This window comes from Hyperoodon ampullatus (genome assembly GCF_949752795.1).
Source record: "Hyperoodon ampullatus genome assembly, chromosome: 6".
Taxonomy (NCBI): Eukaryota; Metazoa; Chordata; class Mammalia; order Artiodactyla; family Ziphiidae; genus Hyperoodon; species Hyperoodon ampullatus.
Window position 1 is genome coordinate 37734893 of NC_136919.1, and position 20071 is coordinate 37754963.

Here is a 20071-nt window from a genome sequence, read left to right on the forward strand (position 1 = left end):
GCCATGGCCGCTGAGCCTGCGCGTCCGGAGCCTGTGCTCTGCAACGGGAGTGGCCACAACAGTGAGAGGCCCGCGTACCGCAAAAAAAAAAAAAAAAAAAAAAAAAAAAAAAAAAAAAAAAATACAGGCTCTTAAACTTCAGGTGGTGACAAAAAAATGACATCTTCACTAACAATTAAAGAGACACAAAATAAAATAACTATGCCATGTTTGCTAATCTTTTGAAAGAAACAACTCAAAGTGCTTAGGAATGCAAGGTAGTATATGTACTTAGATATTCCTCTGTTTCCCTCTGAACAAACCCTCAGCCTGGGACTATGAAATAGTAGCTACAGAACTGGTTATGCTGCACAATCAAATCATTCCATCATAAAGAGGATACTTAAAGTTTCTTTCTATATCTATAAAAATTTGTGCCAGCCTTTGGACAGTAACTGAAACATCAGTTCTCCTGGATTTCAGACCTTGAGACTCAGACTGGAACTACACCATCAGCCCTCCTGGGTCTCCAGCTTGCTGACTCACCTGCAGATCTTGGGACTTGTCAGTCTCCAAAATCGCGCGAGCCAGTTCCGTATAATAAATATCTTTCTGTATATATAAAAAATTAATGAGGGACTTCCCTGGCAGTCCAGTGGTTAAGCCTCTGTGCTTCCACTGCAGGGGACATGGGTTCCATCCCTGGTCAGGGGAACTAAGATCCTGCACACCACACGGCATGGCTAAAAAAAATAAAAATTAATTAATAGGAACTTAGCATTCTAAAGTAAAGAACAAGGTACTAGATTACCCTCCCCCCTCCTTATTCACCAAACAATAAAGCACTGGATTTAAAGAACTAATTTTCAGAATTAGGAATAAACCGCTTTATCACACCTTCCTTTCACCTCTTAATTATCTTGACTACCACCTTCAGAGTTAATGGAGCCGAAAAGGGTGTAGAGATCCCAGAAGGAAAGGACTGTGAGTGTACTCTTTAGGACAGGAAGATGTAAAGCTGCTGGTGTATCTCTTTCCATGTGGAAGTCCCTGTCTGAGGCAGTCAATGTGGATCTTCCTCATTTGTTCCCGTACAAGAGGCTCTTTTATAAGAAAGACCAGAAAGAGGTCGCTTCTAGAAATGGCACTTTCAAGCTGATGTAATTTAGAGATGGAGACCTCTATCACACTGGTTTCAGTCATTTGACAAGGATGGGCCACCCTAGCTGTGCCAAGAGGGAGAGGGCACACAGCACAGGAAACAACTTTAATTACCCTTCTTAAAACCATCTTTTCATGATCCTCCATTGCATCACTCTGAGTGTGAGGAAACAGACCTCTTCACTCTGCCTGTAGGTCAAGGAGAGAGAAGTAGCAGACACCTCCGAGGAAAAGGCACTACCAGAGGAATAAGCCTAGGAAGTACTCCTCTGCTGGATACAGAGTGAAGGTACAAAAGGTGCACATATTTGGGCCTCAGAGAGAGAATGCAGGCACTGCTGCTCACTGAGCAGTCCTTTATGTGGTACCGAGGACACCGCGTGACTTGGGAAGTGTCAGCTGGGAAGAGGCAGAAAAGCCTTACCAGCCAGCAAGGTGATGTGGCTTCCCAGTAAACTGTCAAAACCTGCCAGGGCTTAGGGCTTCACTCTCTGCCAGACTGTGAATTCATGTAGACAGGGAGCCATGAATGACTTGTTCACCACTGCCTCCTAAGCACAGCTCTGTGCTTGGCACATAGGTACGCTCCACAGATGCTTTAAAAAAAAAAAGGTTAAATATTTAATGGAATCTTTTAGGTGAACATTCACATGACATTGGAAAGCATGCACAGGAAGAGGAAATTCTGCTTCTGGAATAGCTATGGTATGATCATGGAATTTGGCCCTTTTAAAATCAATAAATGTGTCTTAAAATTGGGTGAAACTCTCTTATTAGGAAATTCAACTACTTTCTGCAGGAGCACAACTGTTGCACTTCTCATCAAAGTGCTTTCTTTGGTCCCTTACTTCAGTTATTTGATTTTTTTTAATGATGTAATACTTTGAAGGTTGACCAAAAAAAAAAAAAAAAAGGCTGATAAAACCTGTGACCTGGATACAATGTCATAATTAAACTGAGAAGTAAAATGTAGTAAAGGAATATGCTTTTATCACTTCACCTAATAGTCCAAAGAATAACTCTTAAGAATAAGGGAACTCAACTTAAACCACACATAGTCTAGCTCAATTTACCAACCACCACCAAGCAACATAGGTAAGTACTATAAAGGACTCACCCAACTCAACAAATCCACCTGCCAGTTTCTACTACATAATTCACTTAGGCTTTATACCCCTTAAATGCAAATGTTTCTGGAAGATGAAATACTAAAAACGCAATAATTAAAATCAAGCCCCATGAACTTCCCTGGTGGTGCAGTGGTTAAGAATCCGCCTGCCGATGCAGGGGACACAGGTTAGAGCCCTGGTCCATTAAGATCCCACATGCCGCGGAGCAACTAAGCCCGTGCGCCACAACTACTGAGCCTGCGCTCTAGAGCCTGTGAGCCACAACTACTGAGCCCGTGAGCCACAACTACTGAGCCTGCGCTCTAGAGCCCGTGAGCCACAACTACTGAGCCCGTGAGCCACAACTACTGAGCCCGCGTGCTACAACTACTGAAGCTCGCAAGCCTAGAGCCCCTGCTCCGCAACAGGAGAAGCCACCGCAGTGAGAAGCCCGCGCACCACAACGAAGAGTAGCCCCCGCTCAGTGCAAGCAGAGAAAGCCCGCGCGCAGCAACAAGGACCCAACGCAGCCAAAAATAAATAAATAAAATTACTAAAAAAAAAAAAAAAAAATCAAGCCCCATGATGTTCCCTCACCTTTTTTTTAGCTCCTTGATATTGTCCCCACCAGGAGCCTGTGATTTACTGCTAACTCCAACATTCTGGAAAACTACTAGATAATAAACACTGTGCAAGTCAATACTTAAAAGATGTCAAATTCATAAATCATCATGTGGCAGTCTCAGAATGAAGTTCACAAACAGAAATTCCTAAAATGCAACAGAGTCTAGAGAACTACAGGACAGGAGTAAAACTGACGATGCACCAATACGCCAGCTGACTTCGGGCACTGACCTTCCCCCTCTGATTCCAAGATCAGTACAGAATCCTAATGCACGCTGCAGACAGAAAAACACAGTCATTGCTTCACCTACCCCTCCTCTGAGAATCTGGAGAAATGTTTCTCTTCAGAAAAACAAAAACAAAAACCAAACAAACAAACAACCCCCCCCCCCACATTTCCAAATTCAATTAACCGGATAACCTGGCAGCAACCCCAGGCAAATTGCAGAGCTCCAAAACAACCCTCTCTCTGACGCCTGTCAACTTCACTGGGCAAAGGGAATCGGCAAACCCTGACTCTCCGGCTAGGTCGGGCCCCATCCAGGGAGGCTAAGCGCAAGGGGAGCTTCATACCAACCCGTCGGTGATAGTAGGCTGTGTGCCATTCATTGGGGCCCTTAGAGAGAGGTCCTCCTTTTATCTAATTTGCATCTTACAGCTGACACCACGCCACCCCCAGCGCTCCAGGACCAGGCTCAACTCTGTCAGGCATACAAGAGACCAACTCAAAACTCCATTCAGTCACCTAGAACGTCCGACTGGAAGAGGTCAAGGAAAGGAGATGTGGGTGGGAGCGAAGCAAGTTACCTCCCAAAGCGAACCAAGCAAGTCCGCCAGAAGGCGAGCCCTAGAGCTAGAGAGCGATCCTCCTCGGGAAGGCACAGGAGAAAACTTCGTCACGGAGGGAAGTCGGCGAGCCACGGGGAAGGGCGCCCGGGAGTCCCTCCGGGGCCAGGGCGGGATTGGCTCAGGGCTGGGTGTCGGCTCCTGCGCCGGGTATCGGGGGCCTGCAAGTCCCCGCCGCCGGGCCGGGCCCGCTAGGCTCCGCTCTCCATCTGGGGCTGCAGGCCGGTCGTGGCCGCAGCCTCGGCCGCGTCTCGGGTCGGACTCCACGCCGTCCCCGCCAGGTTCCGGGCGCCGGAACTAGCGCGGCTGCGGGAAACGGGGTTCCGACAGGCGGAAGTGACCGGAAGCTGTTCTCGCAGCGCGGCGGTATATTCCCTATGTCTCGGGGCCGCGGACTCTTCCGCTGTCTGCACCAGCGGCGGCGGCGGCGGCTCCTCCCACACATGCGGGTAGGCGGCGGTTGCCTCGAGGGGCGGGAGGTGCCCGTCCAGCCCCGCCTGGAAGCGCCTGCCTCGGAGACCGGCGGCGACGGCGGCGACTCGGAACGCACGGCCGGCTCCCCGGGTTCTCGGGCCCTCGCGGGAGCGCGCTCGGCGGGCGGAGGAGGCCGCCGGCGATGGGGGCCGCGCGACAATCCCATGGATGCTTTTCAAATATGTGAACCTATCATGTGAACTCTAAAGTAGTGTTGTAGAAATGAAAGACATTTTTACGCATAAAACTGAAAGTAGGTTCAGCTTAAACCATGATCTTACTTTGTCTTTTTATTTTCATAGGTGATATTCTTGAACCTCAGAGGTTCCTCAATATTAACTCCACCCAAGGTAGCGCGGTTGGACAGAAGATGAGCACCGTGGTTATCCTTCCAATCACTGGGCTTGCTCAACTGGTTTGGGGTAGATGCACCAGAGGGGTGGTTTAGTGGGAGGGAAAATTAGGTGGCCTGGGAGTTAGGAAACCTGTTTTCCAGGTGGCACCAGGAGCTGTGTGCGCTGTAGCAGGCCCAGCCCCAGGACACAGGATCCCTTTCCACCTTTCCCTCCCCACAGTGCCCATCCCCCTCCAGGAGCTCACACGCAATGACATCCCTGTACCAGGGCCACTTGCAACCCCTCTCCATGTACATGGGAGAGAATTGCTCAAAAAGAAAGCTGCCATGCTGGGCACTTTCAGGATCTGGCCCAGTGTGTTTCTGAACTCAAGGGTTCCAGATTTGTCAGCAGCAAGACTCTGGCGAAGGCAGGTCACTTCTTGGTATCTCTCCGTGAAAAGAAGAGCTGATTCAGCTCCAGAGTCTGGACAGAGAGGGCCAGCCACAGCACCAGGTAGGTCGGGGAGCCTGGGTCTCGGAGTTGGAGTTGAAAGAGCACTGAGCAGGCGTCGGGAGACCCGGAGACTGGTCGGTAAAAGCTGTGAGACCCGGACAAGCTGTTTAGTATCTCTGGACTGTCAGCTTTGGAAAAGTTGGTGAGATGATGTATATAAAAAGCACGTTCCTGCACGGCAAGGAAACAATCACCAAAATGAAAAGGCAGCCTATGGAATAGGAGAAAATATCTGCAAACCCTATATCTTATAAAGGATTAATAACCAAAATATATAAGGAACTCCTACAACTCAATAGCAAAAATCCAAATAACCTGATTTTTTAAATGGGCAAAGGATCTGAGGAGACATTTCTACAAAGAAGTCATACAAATGGCCAACAGGTATATGTAAAGGTGCTCAACATCACTAATCATCAGGGAAATGCAAATCAAAACCACACTGAGCTATCATCTCACACCTGGTAGGATGGTTATTATTTAAAAAAAAGGGGGGGGGGCTGTTGGTGAAGGTCTGGAGACCTTCACTAAGGTCTCCAGGGAACACTTGTACACTGTTGATGAGAATGGAAATTGGTGCAGCCATTATGGAAAGGAGTATGGAAGTTCCTCAAAAAATTAAAGTTAGAACTACCATATGATCCAGCAATCCTATTCCTGGGTATATATCCAAAGGAACTGAAATCATGATCTTGAAGAGATATCTGCATTCTCATGTTCATTGCAGCATTATTCACAATTATTATAGCCAAGATATAAAAAGAACTTAAGTGTCCATCAGTGGGTGAATCAATAAAGAAAATGTGGTATCTACATACAAAGGAATATTATTCAGCCTTAAAAGAGAAGGAAATCCTGCCATTTGCGACATCATGGATGAACCTGGAGGACATTATGTTAAGTAATATAAATCAGTCACAGAAGGACAAATACTACATGATATGAGGAATCTAAAATAATCAAATATACAGAAACAGAGTAGAATGGCGGTTGCCAGGGGCTATGGGGAGAGGGAAACAGGAAGGTGTTGGTTAGAGGATACAAAGTTTCAGTTATACACCATGAATATGTCCTAGAGATCTGCTGTACAGCTTAGTGTCCATAGTTAACAATACTGTATTGTATACTTAATATTTTGCTAAGAGGGTAGATCTTAAGTTATATTCATATCACAAAAAGTAATAACAAAGAGGACAGGAGGAAACTTTTGGATGTGTTTACGGCATAGATTGTGGTATTGGTTTAATGGCTGTATACTTATCCCCAAACTCACCAAGTTGTATACATTAAATATAGTCAGCCTTTTGTATGTCAGTCATACCTGAATATGGTATTGGTTGTTTTTTTAAAAAGCATGGTCCTTTACTAAACAATTGTCAAATCTTAAATATGCGTTGCCTTGCCATGAAGCCTATTTTTCCAATAAGTTCTACCAAGAACTTTATTCTTCCAAAGTTATTCTTTTCACAACCCCCTGAGTTCATTTATCCCCTTTGCACAGAGAACTTTAGTGCAGGAATTGTTACCATTTTCTTTTTTGTGAGTCTGATGGACTATGGCTTCTCTCTCCATAGAAATGCCCTGTGTGCTTGCATGCATAGACACACACACACACACACACACACACACACACACACTGTTTTGCATATAATTCCTGTGGCTTTTTGACACCCAGAAGTCCATGGATCTGAGTTTTAAAAATCCAGAAAAGGAATGTTTGAGTCCTAAAGTATCTCAGAATCCAGGATTATGATTCTTTTTTCATACTGGCCAAGCCAGTTTAGATAGTGTCAATATCCTGCTCTGCTTCTCAAGCCTGCTCCATCTCCAGGGAATGTTCACTTCAGACCTACTGAAGTTGACTGTCCTGCCAGAGGTCATACCTTCAAATATCTCTTCCCTCACCCTCCTTGTTCCTCAAACGTCCTCAGCTGGCCTTGGCTTATTGCACTGGTGTGCAATGGGGAAGCAGCTGGGGGCAGGTGGAAGCCTTCTCATGGTAAATCAGGGCTGGGCTACAGCTCATTTCTGCCTCCAGTGCTCCTGGGTCATAGACAAGCCTGCTTCCTAGATCCCTGGCCAGCACTCCTCCCTTCCTGTGCTCCACCCCTGCCCTGGGTCCACCTGCAGGGCCACACCTAGAGAGTCACGCTTGAGGAAATAGACTGCCTCCTAACAGTGGACTCAACTTGATCAGGGGCTCCCAGCAAACACAAGAAGCTCAGAGAATGGTCACAGTGCACATGGTAGGAACTCACACTGAGCTTTCTTTCACAGATGGTGGCAGGTGTTCTACATGACCCGTAAGTGGGAGAAGAATGGAAGTGATTCCCCCTCAGCCTTCCAAAAGTTGGGATCCAGAGTATTGCCCCCACTGTGGTGTCTTTTTGGTGTTTCAGATCTCATGCTAGATCAGTGTCTGAAAGGTAAGAAACTTAGAAGGACAGTGTTCCCAATAGATCAGAATGCAGACGCAGTACCGAGGCTGTGTGTGTTTCAGCCCTTCAATTCACACTTTTCATGCTGCCTCTAAAATGGGTAGGGATACCCAGATTCATGACCCATTCACTGGACTGTCTCAGCCTGAGAATAATGAAATTCCCATGGACTACTCTGTCTTAGGGTGAAACTAGGCAAACTCTATTTGTAGGCTTAGTCTTCTTAGATGCAAAGTACATTTGTAATGAATTTCTGTACTCCTCACCAGAGAGCAAAGAAAATATTAAAGCTTGTTTGCAAAGTTTACACAAGAAAGAGCCTAGTGGCTAAAATTCCAAAGACCTCGTGGTTAGCTAGAATTTCCTATCAGATTATTTAGCTTCTTTCCAAATGATTTTTCTTAAGAAATGGGTCACAGGTGTATATTCTGCCTTTTCCTAATAAAGCTTTGATAACATCGACTTGGATATCCAAACTCCTTTGTAAAATTCTGCACAAGTTTCTTGTAAGACAGCACCTCTCCTTGTGTAACCTGGAAGCCTGACAGGACTCGAGGGCATTTGGCTCCAACGGGCATCCCTACCCATCACCTGGCTCTGCTGAACTGCCCCGACGCCCCAGCCGCGTGTGAGAACTCAGCTACTGCGCTCTGGGAAGTCTGTGCCTAGGCTAGGCGGCAGTTCTTTGTAAGTGGGCCTTCTGAAGGAGGGGGAGGGGCAGGGGAAGGCAAGGACAGGGTAATAAATACCTTGCTTTGGCCTTACTCCTGTGTCTGAGTCTTTTCTCAAGTGCGGATCAAAACGGATAACAGCGCCACCCAGTGGCCAATCCCCAATAAAACAGCATCACGTCTCTCTCAAGCTGCAATTATCTAGTTCGACAGCCACTAGCCACACGTGACTATTAATTACTTGAAATGTGGCTAGACAGGAAGCAAACCCAGGCAGAGAGTGGGGCCCAGGGAGTGATGCAGCATTCTCTTCTGCAGGTGAGCATCTTGATGCTCCAGGAAGAACTGACCCGGCATCAGCGAGCCAGGGCTGCAAATTCCAGCTCTTCCTTTGCTCTCTAAGTGTCTTTGGAGAAAGCACTACCCTTGCTGGCATCAGTTTTCTCTTCTATCGAATGGAAAGTATTTAACAAGCTGATCTCAAGATCCTATCAGGGCAAAATGTCCCATAATCTCTGTTGTTTCTTCTATTCACTCCTGACCAAGTGAACGGGGAACCTGTAAGGAAGTGCCTGGTTTCCGGCTCATCACAGGTTCCCACCATTTCCTAAGGGCTCAGGGGCCCTGAGGAGACACACACGCAGTATCTCAGCACAGTTCCCTCTTCACAGGACGCTGTCACAGCAGCACCTAGCCAGGTGATGGTGGTTCTGCCCATTCTACAGATGAGAAAACAGTTTCAGAGGGGCTATCTGACTCATCCAGAGTCAGACACGGACTCACACGATGTTGATGCTGGAAAAGATGTCTAAAATTAAAGGGAGGTAGTCCTCACTGTCATTTTACTGGTAGGGAGACTGAGGCTCAAGATCATGTGACCTGGCAGCAGCCTTGGTAGTGACAACAATGGAATCCTCAGTTTCTAAGACTCCTAGTCCTACCTCATGCTCCTCATCTGTAAACTAAGGGTAATAATAGTGCCCAACTCATAAAATGGTTATGAGCACTTAGCACTCAGAGGTAGGTTCTCAATAAATACAGCTGGTATGTGATGTTGCCTGCATTCACCTTTTGTCTCCAGTTAAGATCTCTTCCTGAGGTCTTTGGCTAGAACTACCCCAGACAGACTTTCCATAAAATAGTCACCTTAGGTCATCTGCAGTGGTGGACCGAGAATGAGTTGGGTGATAAAGATCAGCGAGGGACAAAATTGTTGAAGACATACTGTGTGGAGGGCGGGGAGGTGGCTGTGATTCGGGGAACGATTTTCCCGCAGGTGTAAAGGAATAAAGAGCCTGACAGTCCCCCATTGCAGAGATGAACACAATGGAGAGAGGTATCTGGGTCCAGCTGGCAACTCACAAAGAGTTACTGTCACTGTGTGTCTGACCTTGCCCGCAGTCCCCTGAAAGAAGGGCATCTGAGTCCTCATGGCAATAAGTGCCAGTCATCGGAGCACAAAGCGAGCTCTGTGTGTGTTCCCGCTTCTCTCCACATGGTGCTATCTCACATTGCACAACACTTTACAGTTTATCAAGGTGAGACAGGTAGATTTTATCTTAGCTCATCCTTACAGCACCCCTGTGCAGGGGGCAGAGAATGTCTGTCTTTGTTTCACAAGGTTTTCCTCTCATTTTACAAGCTAGAAACTGAGATGCAGAGGTAGTTGTGCAACTTTGTATGAGGTCACACAGGTAGGACATGGCTTAGCCAACACCCAACATGTGGTCTGAGAACCTCTTAATCCTGTCGAAGTCTTTACTCCAAAGGTCTGCAACGACCAAGTGATTTTGCTCTGCTCAAACCATAAGTGCTCTGAGAAACTTCATACAGTTCTGTCAACAGGTCATACTCTTTCTTTGTTCTCTTTTTTCTGTGCCTACTCGGAGCCCTGAATATACTGCCTAGTGTGCCAATTAAAGGAACACAAAGCATTCATGCTCCAGGAAATCTCCAGGCCTTATGATGATGATGTGCCATTTTAAGTGGTCACATTTCTGAAAAATAATTTGTTTCTAACAATTACAAAGGACTCTGGGTATCAAAGAAAATAGCCTGACACAGCAATTCCACTTCTGGGTATTTACCCAAGAAAAATGAAATCATAAGCCTACAAAATCACTTGTACATGATAGTTCATGTACAACCCAAATTTATACTGACAGGAAATAATATATCCACACAGTGAATACTATTCAGCAATGAAAAGAATGAACTACAGACAATATCATGGATGAACTAGAGACATTAGGTTTACGAAAAGAGCCACATACAAAAGAGTATATACTGTATGATTCATTTAGATGAGGTTCTAGGACCGACAAACAAAACTATAGTGATAAAAATCAGAACAATTTTTGTAGAGGGCAAGGGGTGGGAAGAATTATCTAAAAAGGGACACAAAGTAACTTTTTAGGATGTTGGAAAAGTTTATATCTTCTTTGGGGTGATGGTTTTACAGGTGTATATATTTGTCAAAACTCATCAAAGTGTACATTATACCTCACTGAGTAAATTAATAATACCTTATTAAATTATACATTATTTCTGAAAGTCAAAATTGAGGAAAGACTGAGAGTTGCTTTAAGAAAAATGTGTTTTCCCCATAACTCTACTTACACATTTTGTTCTGCATGTATGATTCCACAGGTCAGTGGTTTTATATATGTTAATTATGTGGTCACTTTGGGGATATTTTCAGAAATCATCCTTGGCTTTTTGCTAGTCAGTCAAGCCAGTATCAACTGAGCACCTACCATATACCTAGAAACATCTAGGTAGTAGACTGGGAATAGAGAAGTAGGTAAGACACAGGTCCATCCTGGAGGAGCCCACAAAGGCATATAGGAAATAAGTCAGAGATCACTAAGGTAAGAATAAGGAAAAAGCACCAAAAATTGTTTAAAAAAAGGTATCCACAAGACAGTACTGTGTCCTTATTATGAGTCAGGGAAACCGAGCCCTGAAAAGGGATTAGGCAGACTGGGAAGGGGAGGGCATTCAGCTGCAGGGAACAGCTGCTTTCACTCAAACAATATTTAATCCTCATTTATTGAGCACTGTGATATGTCTCCTAAGGAAGGTGATTTTGTTTATGCCTAAGAAGGGGGCCTCTGGAATCAGACTGCTTGGGGTCTTCCCTTTACCAGCTGGATGCCCTGAGCAAGCTATTTGGCCTCTCTGAAAAGATGGGGATCATCATGGCATCCACATCATCAGTTATTGTGCAGATTAGAAAAGATAATCTGTGTGAAGTGGTCAGCATAGAACCAGGTACAGGAAATGTACAATAACTCTAGGTTCCATTATTGCTATTGCCATCCTTAAATATATGCCAGAAACTTAGGCAAGCCCTGGAAATACTGAAGAAAACTCCACATTTGCATTAGTCAGCTTGGGCTGCTTTAACAGAATACCATAGACTGGGTGACTTAACAACAGACTTTTATTTCTTGCAGTTCTGGAGACTGGGAAGTCCAAGATCAAGCCAGCAGATTTGGTTCCTGGTGAGAATACTCTTCCTGGTTTGCAGACAGCTGCCTTCTAGCTGTGTCCTCACATGGCAGAGAGACAGAGAGAGAGAGTGAGAGAGAGCGCGTGCAAGAGAGCTCCAGTCTCTCTTTCTCTTCTTATAATTACACTAATCCCATCATAGGGGCCTTACCCCATGACTTCATCTAAACCTACTTATCTCCCAAGGGCCCCATCTCCAAATACCATCATGTTGGGGGCTAAGGCTTCAACGTATGAATGGGGGTCAGGGGGACAGGAACAGTCCATTAGGTTTTAGTGGGGGAGACAGATAAGTTTACAGATCATTAAAATACCATGTGCTAACCACTTGGAAAAGAAGAAAATTTAGAGATTCTGTGTTGTATCTTTATTCCTACAGAGGCCCAGAGGAGGGAAATGACTTTCCTGAGTTACTAAGGCAATAGCACAGTCTGGAGTCAGGCCTCCTGGGTCTCAATTCAGGGGGGACATCCCTTACTGTTTATCCCTCTGAAAGAAAAAGACATATCCTTGCTCCTTCAAATTCCCTGGAGCTCTGATTATAGTTTTCTAGAGCCAGGTATCTCTCTGTGAATGGAGAGACCGGCCAGGTGACCTCTTTACCTGGTTCTTGTGCTCAACCCACTTATACAGAAGCAACTCTAGGCTGCTTTCTGGAAGGTGACAACCCCATCTCCCCCTCTGCAAACGAGGCAGGGGCCTGCAGATGGAGACAGTCTATCAAGGAGAGGTCTCAGGGCACAGAAAAATAAGAGGAGGCTTCAAATGCGAGTCTGAGAGTAGGAACCTGGACAGACTGGCCTTGGATCTAGAGAGGCACATTATAATCAACCCTGGCTCTAGCTGGAAACAGTGCCAGCCCTGGGGCTTTCCAAGTCAGGGACCAGGGAGGTGGTTTCCCATCAACCCTGCAGCATTCGTGTCCCAGGTTTACTTCCTGGGGGCTTTCTCATGGCCAACGGTGAGCATCCAGCCCTTCCTCCTTTCCCCCATCATTTGAAGTGCCTACATGTTCACACACACACACACACACACACACACACACATCAGTCCAACATTTCCCCACATTCTCAACTCACACATTAGCTCACACAAACTCAGACTTGCCACCCACACTGACTCACAAGTACAGAATCATAAATCTACCCAATGCACCTGCACAGTTACACATGTGCTCAATCACACGTACTCTGACATATACACACGCTCACCATACGCACATCCACGTCCTGATCCACGTACAGGTGGCCCCTCATCCTCTGCTGACCTCTCCCTGCCAATCACGTGTGATTTCTCAGAAGGGGACATTCAGGCATGTTTGGGAAAGCTGCCTGGATGTCTGTGTACTCACAGCAAAAAATCTCCCTGAACTGTAAACTTCCATGTGGTTCTTTGTTTTGCAATACCAAACCAAACAGTACAAGATGTCTGAGCAAACAAATAAAGTACCAACTGCTTATTATCTGATTTTTAGATTTGCCTCTGAGTCACTGTTGGGACATGACATCATGGGCTAACTTCAACTTGATGGAAAGTCTTCGGGGCCCCTCAGTCTTCCTGCAGGAGGCAGGTGTGCAGGGCCTGGGAGCCCTTGGCAGTTGGAGTGGACAACCTCATAGAGGTGTCAAAGGAGCCCATCAAGACAAGTCCAGGGTCCCTGTGAAGTTGGGCAGAGAGCCTGTGCCTAAGAATTCTTAGAGGTGTTACCTCCTCAACAGTGGCTTCAAGAATGAATACATTGGGACTTCCCTGCTGGTGCAGTGGTTAAGAATCCGCTTGCCAATGCAAGGGACACAGGTTTGAGCCCTAGTCTGGGAACATCCCACATGCTGCGGAGCAACTAAGCCTGTGCCCCACAGCTACTGAGCCTGCGCTCTAGAGCCTGCAAGCCACAACTACTGAGCCTGTGTGCCACAGCTACTGAAGCCCGTGCACCTAGACCCCATGCTACACAACAAGAGAAGCCACCACAATGAGAAGCCTGTGCACCACAACGAAGAGTAGCTCCCGCTCGTTGCAACTAGAGAAAACCCACACACAGCAACAAAGACCCAATGCAGCCAAAAAAAAAAAAAAAAAAAGAAAAAAGAAAGAAATACCACACAGTGAATGGTCACAACTGTGAAGAAAGGAAAGCCCTATCTAAGCAAGAGATGGCTAGTGCTTCATCCAGCCAAAGAGGTTGAAGTGGTTCTGGAAACTTTGGTGGTGGTCGTGGAAGTGGGATCATTGGTCGAGGTGGCTTTGGTGGCAGCCGCTGTGGTGGTGGCTATGGTGGCAGTGGGGACGGCTATAATGGATTCAGTAATGATGGAAGCAATTTTGGAGGTGGCGGAAGCTACAACCATTTTGGCAATTACAACAATCAATCTGCAAATTTTGGACCCATGAAAGGAGGAAACTTTGGAGGCCGAAGTTCTGGCCCCTATGGTAGTGGAGGCCAATACTTTGCCAAACCACGAAACCAAGGTAGCTATGGTGGTTCCGGCAGCAGCAATAGCTATAGCAGTGGCAGAAGGTTTTAATTGCAAAGCTGAGCAGGAGAGGAGAGCCAGACAAGTGACAGGGAAGCTACAGGTTACAACAGATTTGTGAACTCAGCCAAGCACAGTGGTGGCAGGGCCTAGCTGCTACAAAGAAGACATGTTTTAGACCATACTCATGTGTATGGACAAAAAAAACCCTCAAAGACTGTATTTGTGACTAATTGTATAACAGCTTATTTTAGTTTCTGTTCTGTGGAAAGAGCCAAACATTCCAGCAAAGGGTTTTAATGTAGATATTTTTTTTGCACCCATGCTGTTGATTGCTCAGTGTACTAGTCTGATCATGACACTGAATAAATGTGTCTTTTTTTTTTAATGTGCTGCATAAAGTTAGTCTACTCTGAGGCCATTTTGGTAAACTACCCCAACAGTGTGAACTAAGAATTCCTTCAGGGTTATGCCAGGTTCTATTACAACCTGCTTGGATGGAGAAGCCATTGTCTTCAGAAACCTAGGTATAGTTGAACTGAGAGTTACTGTGCTGTAACCTGGAGTTCACCATTAAAAGGGTCACCCAAGCAAAGTCATGGAGTTTTTTTGTTATTAATATGGTTGTTGGCACATCCCATGCAAACTATCTAAATTGAATTATGGTACCAGATAAAGTTATAGATGGGAATGAAGCTTGTGTATCATCCATTATCATGGGTAATCAGTAAACGATTTAGTACCCTCAAAAAACAAAACAGGGGCTTCCCTGGTGGCGCAGTGGTTGAGAGTCCGCCTGCCGATGCAGGGGACGCGGGTTCGTGCCCCGGTCTGGGAAGATCCCACATGCCGCGGAGCGGCTGGGCCCGTGAGCCATGGCCGCTGGGTCTGTGCGTCCGGAGCCTGTGCTCCGCAACGGGAGAGGCCACAACAGTGGGAGGCCCACATACCGCAAAAAAAAAAAAAAAAAAAAAAAAAAACAGGGGCTTCCCTGGTGGTGCAGTGGTTGAGAGTCCGCCTGCTGATGCAGGGGACACGGGTTTGTGCCCCGGTCCAGGAAGATCCCACATGCCGAGTGGCTGGGCCCATGAGCCATGGCCGCTGAGCCTGCGTGTCCGGAGCCTGTGCTCCGCAACGGGAGAGGCCACAGCAGTGAGAGGCCTGCGTACTGCAAAAAAAAAAAAAAAAAGGGGGTCACCCAAGCAAAGTCATGGAGTTTTTTTGTTATTAATATGATTGTTGGCACATCCCATGCAATCTATCTAAATTGAATTATGGTACCAGATAAAGTTATAGACGGGAATGAAGCTTGTGTATCATCCATTATCATGTGTAATCAATAAACGACTTAGTACCCTCAAAAAACAAAACAAACCAAAAAACATCGTGCAAGTAAAGCATGAGATCTTAAGGCCCTGTTTGGGGTTATCTCGGGAAGCATCTTAGGTACATTTGGGTAAAATGTGTGCACCTCTCCAGGGCCCCTTTTCCCACTGTAGTTGCGGGGAGTTCTCATCCTGCACATGCTAGTCTGAGGTTGTAACAGCTGCTCACAGCCTTCCACAGTTGGACACAGTGCTGGGCCAGGTGCAAGTTGGGGGGGTTTTGTCTGCCACTGACTCACTGTAGACCCTGGGAAGTCCTATCCTCTCTCTGGGTGGCCACGTCTGGCCTTCTGGCCCCTAGATTGCTGCAAAAATCCAGGTTAACAGCGAGAGCCTTTGCAAACAGAGAGAAAGTGATTGCAGGGGGACTTGCTCCATGTTTACCCAGGAGGAATCAGGCTGATCTAAATGCCTGAGGTGATCAGTGAAAGGGAGTCACAGCCCAGACATGAGCAAAGGAGAGGGCTGAAAGGTAGGGTGCCCTCCAGGGATCTGTCTCCCACCTGCCTGTCCTCTGTTTAAGTTTTCCTAAGACTTCACAACTCAAGACCAGGGCTTCCTAAAGAAGCGCTCATCTTTTTTTAACCCCCTCTAAACAGGTTGTATGTTTATTTGTATGATTGGTGGTCTCTCTACACCTGGTCCATGATTTTGGGAGGCAGGGCCACACTTGGGTTTGCTATCATTGTCCTGACTGCAAGGTCTCTTGACCTCTCAGTTGCTCCTTCCCCAAGCTGGGGCATGGCCCTCTGTCCTGTCTGTCGCCATTCCCTCCAGGGCCTTCCCCTGGTGATCCAGAGGCCCCTTGCTCCAGGCTCCCTCTTCTAGGCTGAGGTATTCTGTGGGTTGGGGAAGGGAACCCCGCTTTACCTCATGCTGCTCCACAAATTATTTTCTAACTTCTCCCACAAACCGCCCCAAAGCTGCCACACTCTCATGGAGGCTGCCTCTGTTTCTGCCACTTCCTTCCTCTGAAGCAATGACGCACAAGCGTGTGCCTGCTGGGGTTCATTCACTCATTCAGTGATTGTTAATGGACAGTCTGTGTTGTGACATGAACTATTTAAGGGACTGGGAGTGCCTTCTTGAATAAAAACACAGAAATCTCTCTTTTCCTTGAACTTCCATATGAGTGCAGAGAAAGGAAGAATGAATAACAAAATTAAACAGGATGCTACGCAGTGATGCATACCATGGAAAAACAACAAAGGAGAGTAAGCAGGGCGAAGGATACAAGAAGGATTGTAGCTTTAAATCAGGTGGTCAGGGTAGACCTCACTAAGAGAGTGACATTTGGGAAAGAAAAGGGAAACTGCAGGGAGAAAAACATACATTAAAAACACTTTGGTGGGCTTCCCTGGTGGCGCAGTGCTTGAGAGTCTGCCTGCTAATGCTAGGGGACACGGGTTCGAGCCCTGGTCTGGGAGGATCCCACATGCTGCGGAGCAACTAGGCCCGTGAGCCACAACTACTGAGCCTGCGCGTCTGGAGCCTGTGCTCCGCAACAAGAGAGGCCGCGATAGTAAGAAGCCCGTGCACCGTGATGAAAAGTGGCTCCCGCTCGCTGCAACTAGAGAAAGCCCTTGCACAGAAACGAAGACCCAACGCAGCAAAAATAAATAAATAAATTAATAAACTCCTACCCCCAACATCTTCTAAAAAAAAAAAAAAAAACATTTTGGTGATTCTCTGTCCCAGAATAAGTTCCCCACTTTACACGTGGCCTTCAGGTTGTCAGTGGCCTGGCTCCTGCTTTTCTCAACCTCACAAAGTCCATGCCACACACACACACACACACACACACACACACACACACACACACTCTGTCTCCACACTCTGATCAACCTCTGATGTGCATACTCTCCCTGTGCCACACACACCAGATGCATAATGCTGTGTTATGTATTATGTATGTATTATACATTATGCTACTCATAGTATAAATATAAAATAGTAGGTTTGGAACTTCCCTGGTGGTCCAGTGGTTAGGGCTCCATGCTTCCAATGTAGGGGGTGTGGGTTCGATCCCTGGTCGGGGAGCTAGGGATGCCACACAGCACAGCTGCCCCACAAAATAAATAAATAAATAAAATAAAGTAAAATAAAATAAAACAAAATAAAATAAAGTAAAATAAAATACTAGAGGTTTGTGGAAGAACGGGGGAGGTTAGCTGGATGGAGCTACATGGAAAACATGCAAAAATCCTAGCCATAGAGTGTTCAACCCCAAACTCAAGCTCACTTATAATTGCAGATCATCAGATGTGAAGAGGCATTTAGAGGTCATCCATTCCAGAGAGGCCCAGAGAGGGATAGTGGTGCCCATGGGGTCATACAGCCTTATCTGTGCATCAAGGCCAGATATTCTGCAGAAGTAATATTTTGTGCATGTAGGCTTTTCATGAAACCTCAAGTTCCTCTACTGAGCCTCAAAAGGAGAAATGACTCGTTGGATTTCCCCTCCACCAACTGACCACACATGAGCTGAGCACCCAATTTAAAGGGCCCCTGGCTGATCTCTGTGGCACCCAAGGCAGCACCATCTTTTCTGGCTGGGGATTCTGTTCTGTCCCAGGGCTCTGGGTGTGCACTGGAAAGACAAGGGCAGACTCTGTTGCTCCTCGGGAGAAGGGGAGTCTACAGGTTGTCAAGTACGGAACCTGGAAAGAATCTCTTGCCATGGACAAAGGCTTGGCCATCTGTGGTATTATCTTATGAGCTGGGATTCTGTTCCCTGCCTGAGAGGCAGAGGAGGGGAGTCTCTGGTGGCTCAGAAAGAAAAGGGGCACTTCAGAACTTTAGGACTGTTAGAATCCTAACACACACGAGGAAGTGAGAACAAAGTGTGAAGGTCATCAGACTGTAACAAAGCCAACAAAAAATAGTAAATGAATAAAGCTGTGTTGAAAATCCTTTGATGGGGGGTGGGGGAGTGGGAGAGTGCATGGGTGCCTGCCAGTGTGAAGGTCAAGTCTTCTTATTTCTGTTGCCCAGGTAAGACCCAGAGAGGTGAGAAGTTACACCCAAATCACCAAGCCCTTGGAGTCCAGATGCTTCAAGAATACCTCTTCTCCCCATTGCTTTCTCCGTGGCGCCTAGCACATCCCTGACAGCAGCAGCCCTCCCTCCCAGACCTCCTCACAGTGCTGGCCCTGTACTCTTTCCCTGAGGCTGCCCCAATCCCTGATTTCCCTCAACCCTCACTGTCTTTCAGACTGAGGTCCTTAAAAGCTGTGTGATCTTGAGCAAGTGGCTTGACCGTTGAAGTGGCTTCCTCTCTCAGTGTTGTTGAACCCAAGTTCGTGTGCCTGACGCACAGTGAGGCCAAACAAGCCAAAACGTCGGAGTTTGGAGCAGACCTAAGTTTACTGCAGGGCCGAGCAAGAAGAACAGGGCAACTCATGCTCAAAAGACCCAAAATCCCCGATGGGCTTCAGGGAAGCATTTTTAAAGGCAAGGTGAGGGAGGGGCATCGCAGGGTGTGTGATCAGCTGGTGCACAGTTCTCTGATTGGTTGATGGTGAGGTAACAGGTTGGTGTCACAGGGGTCTCAACATTATTAAGCCTCAGGCTCCAGTGGGTCTGAGGGTTACATGCTCATGATCATCTAGTGGTTAACTTCTTCCGTTTGTTGGGGTTTTAGCATCTGTAAAACAACTCAGGAAATTTGCATCAGATACTGTTATCTAGGAAACTTCAGGGAGGAATTAAAAAGATTCTGTGACTGCCACATGGCTGATTTACTGTTTAAATTCTTACCTGTTTCTCCTGGCCCAACTGCTATTTTTGTCACTACATGTTCACCCTTTCAATCACTAATTCTTGAGTCAGGGGAGGCTTAGGATAATGGCTATCATTTTTTGAGCAAGTTCCCACTGCCAGGTTCTATGCTGATAATTTAACACACAAGACTTCATTTAAGCCTTACAATACCTCTATGACATAGATTCTACTATTCTTTCCATTTTACTGACTGACCAGGAAACCAAGGCTCAAAATATAAAGCTGGAGGTCCCATAGCCAGTTCTTGCTGGCTCAGGATTTGAACTGAGGTCACACTCCAGGTTCAAGGTCTGCTAGTAAGGTTCAAGGTCTCTGGAAAGGTTTCTCTAAGAAGCCACTTTCCTCATAGAAGGACTGGCAAAGAGTTCTTCTAAATATATTTAGGATACTAAATATATTTTAAATTAAATACTGTTAAAAGTCCCTCATCCCCTGTAAAACTTCCCCCAAAAAACTGGATGGGTGAAATGGACAAACAATACAGAAAAATAGAAATACCAATAAGAAAAAAGTTTCCCATCCTAGTAATCAAAGCAATACAAATTAAATTTACAACTGTGTATTGCTTTTCACTTATCAGATTGGAAAAGAAAAAAAAAAAGAAGAATGGCTACATTAAAAGCCCAGGGCATAATTTCTTTAATTTACTTCTAATTTGTTTCTATTAAGTCCATAGGATGGACTCTTCAATATATAACTCAACATGTGTTAAGCTTCGCACGGTTTATTATAACAAGCAATAAGTCTTTTTATGATAATTGCG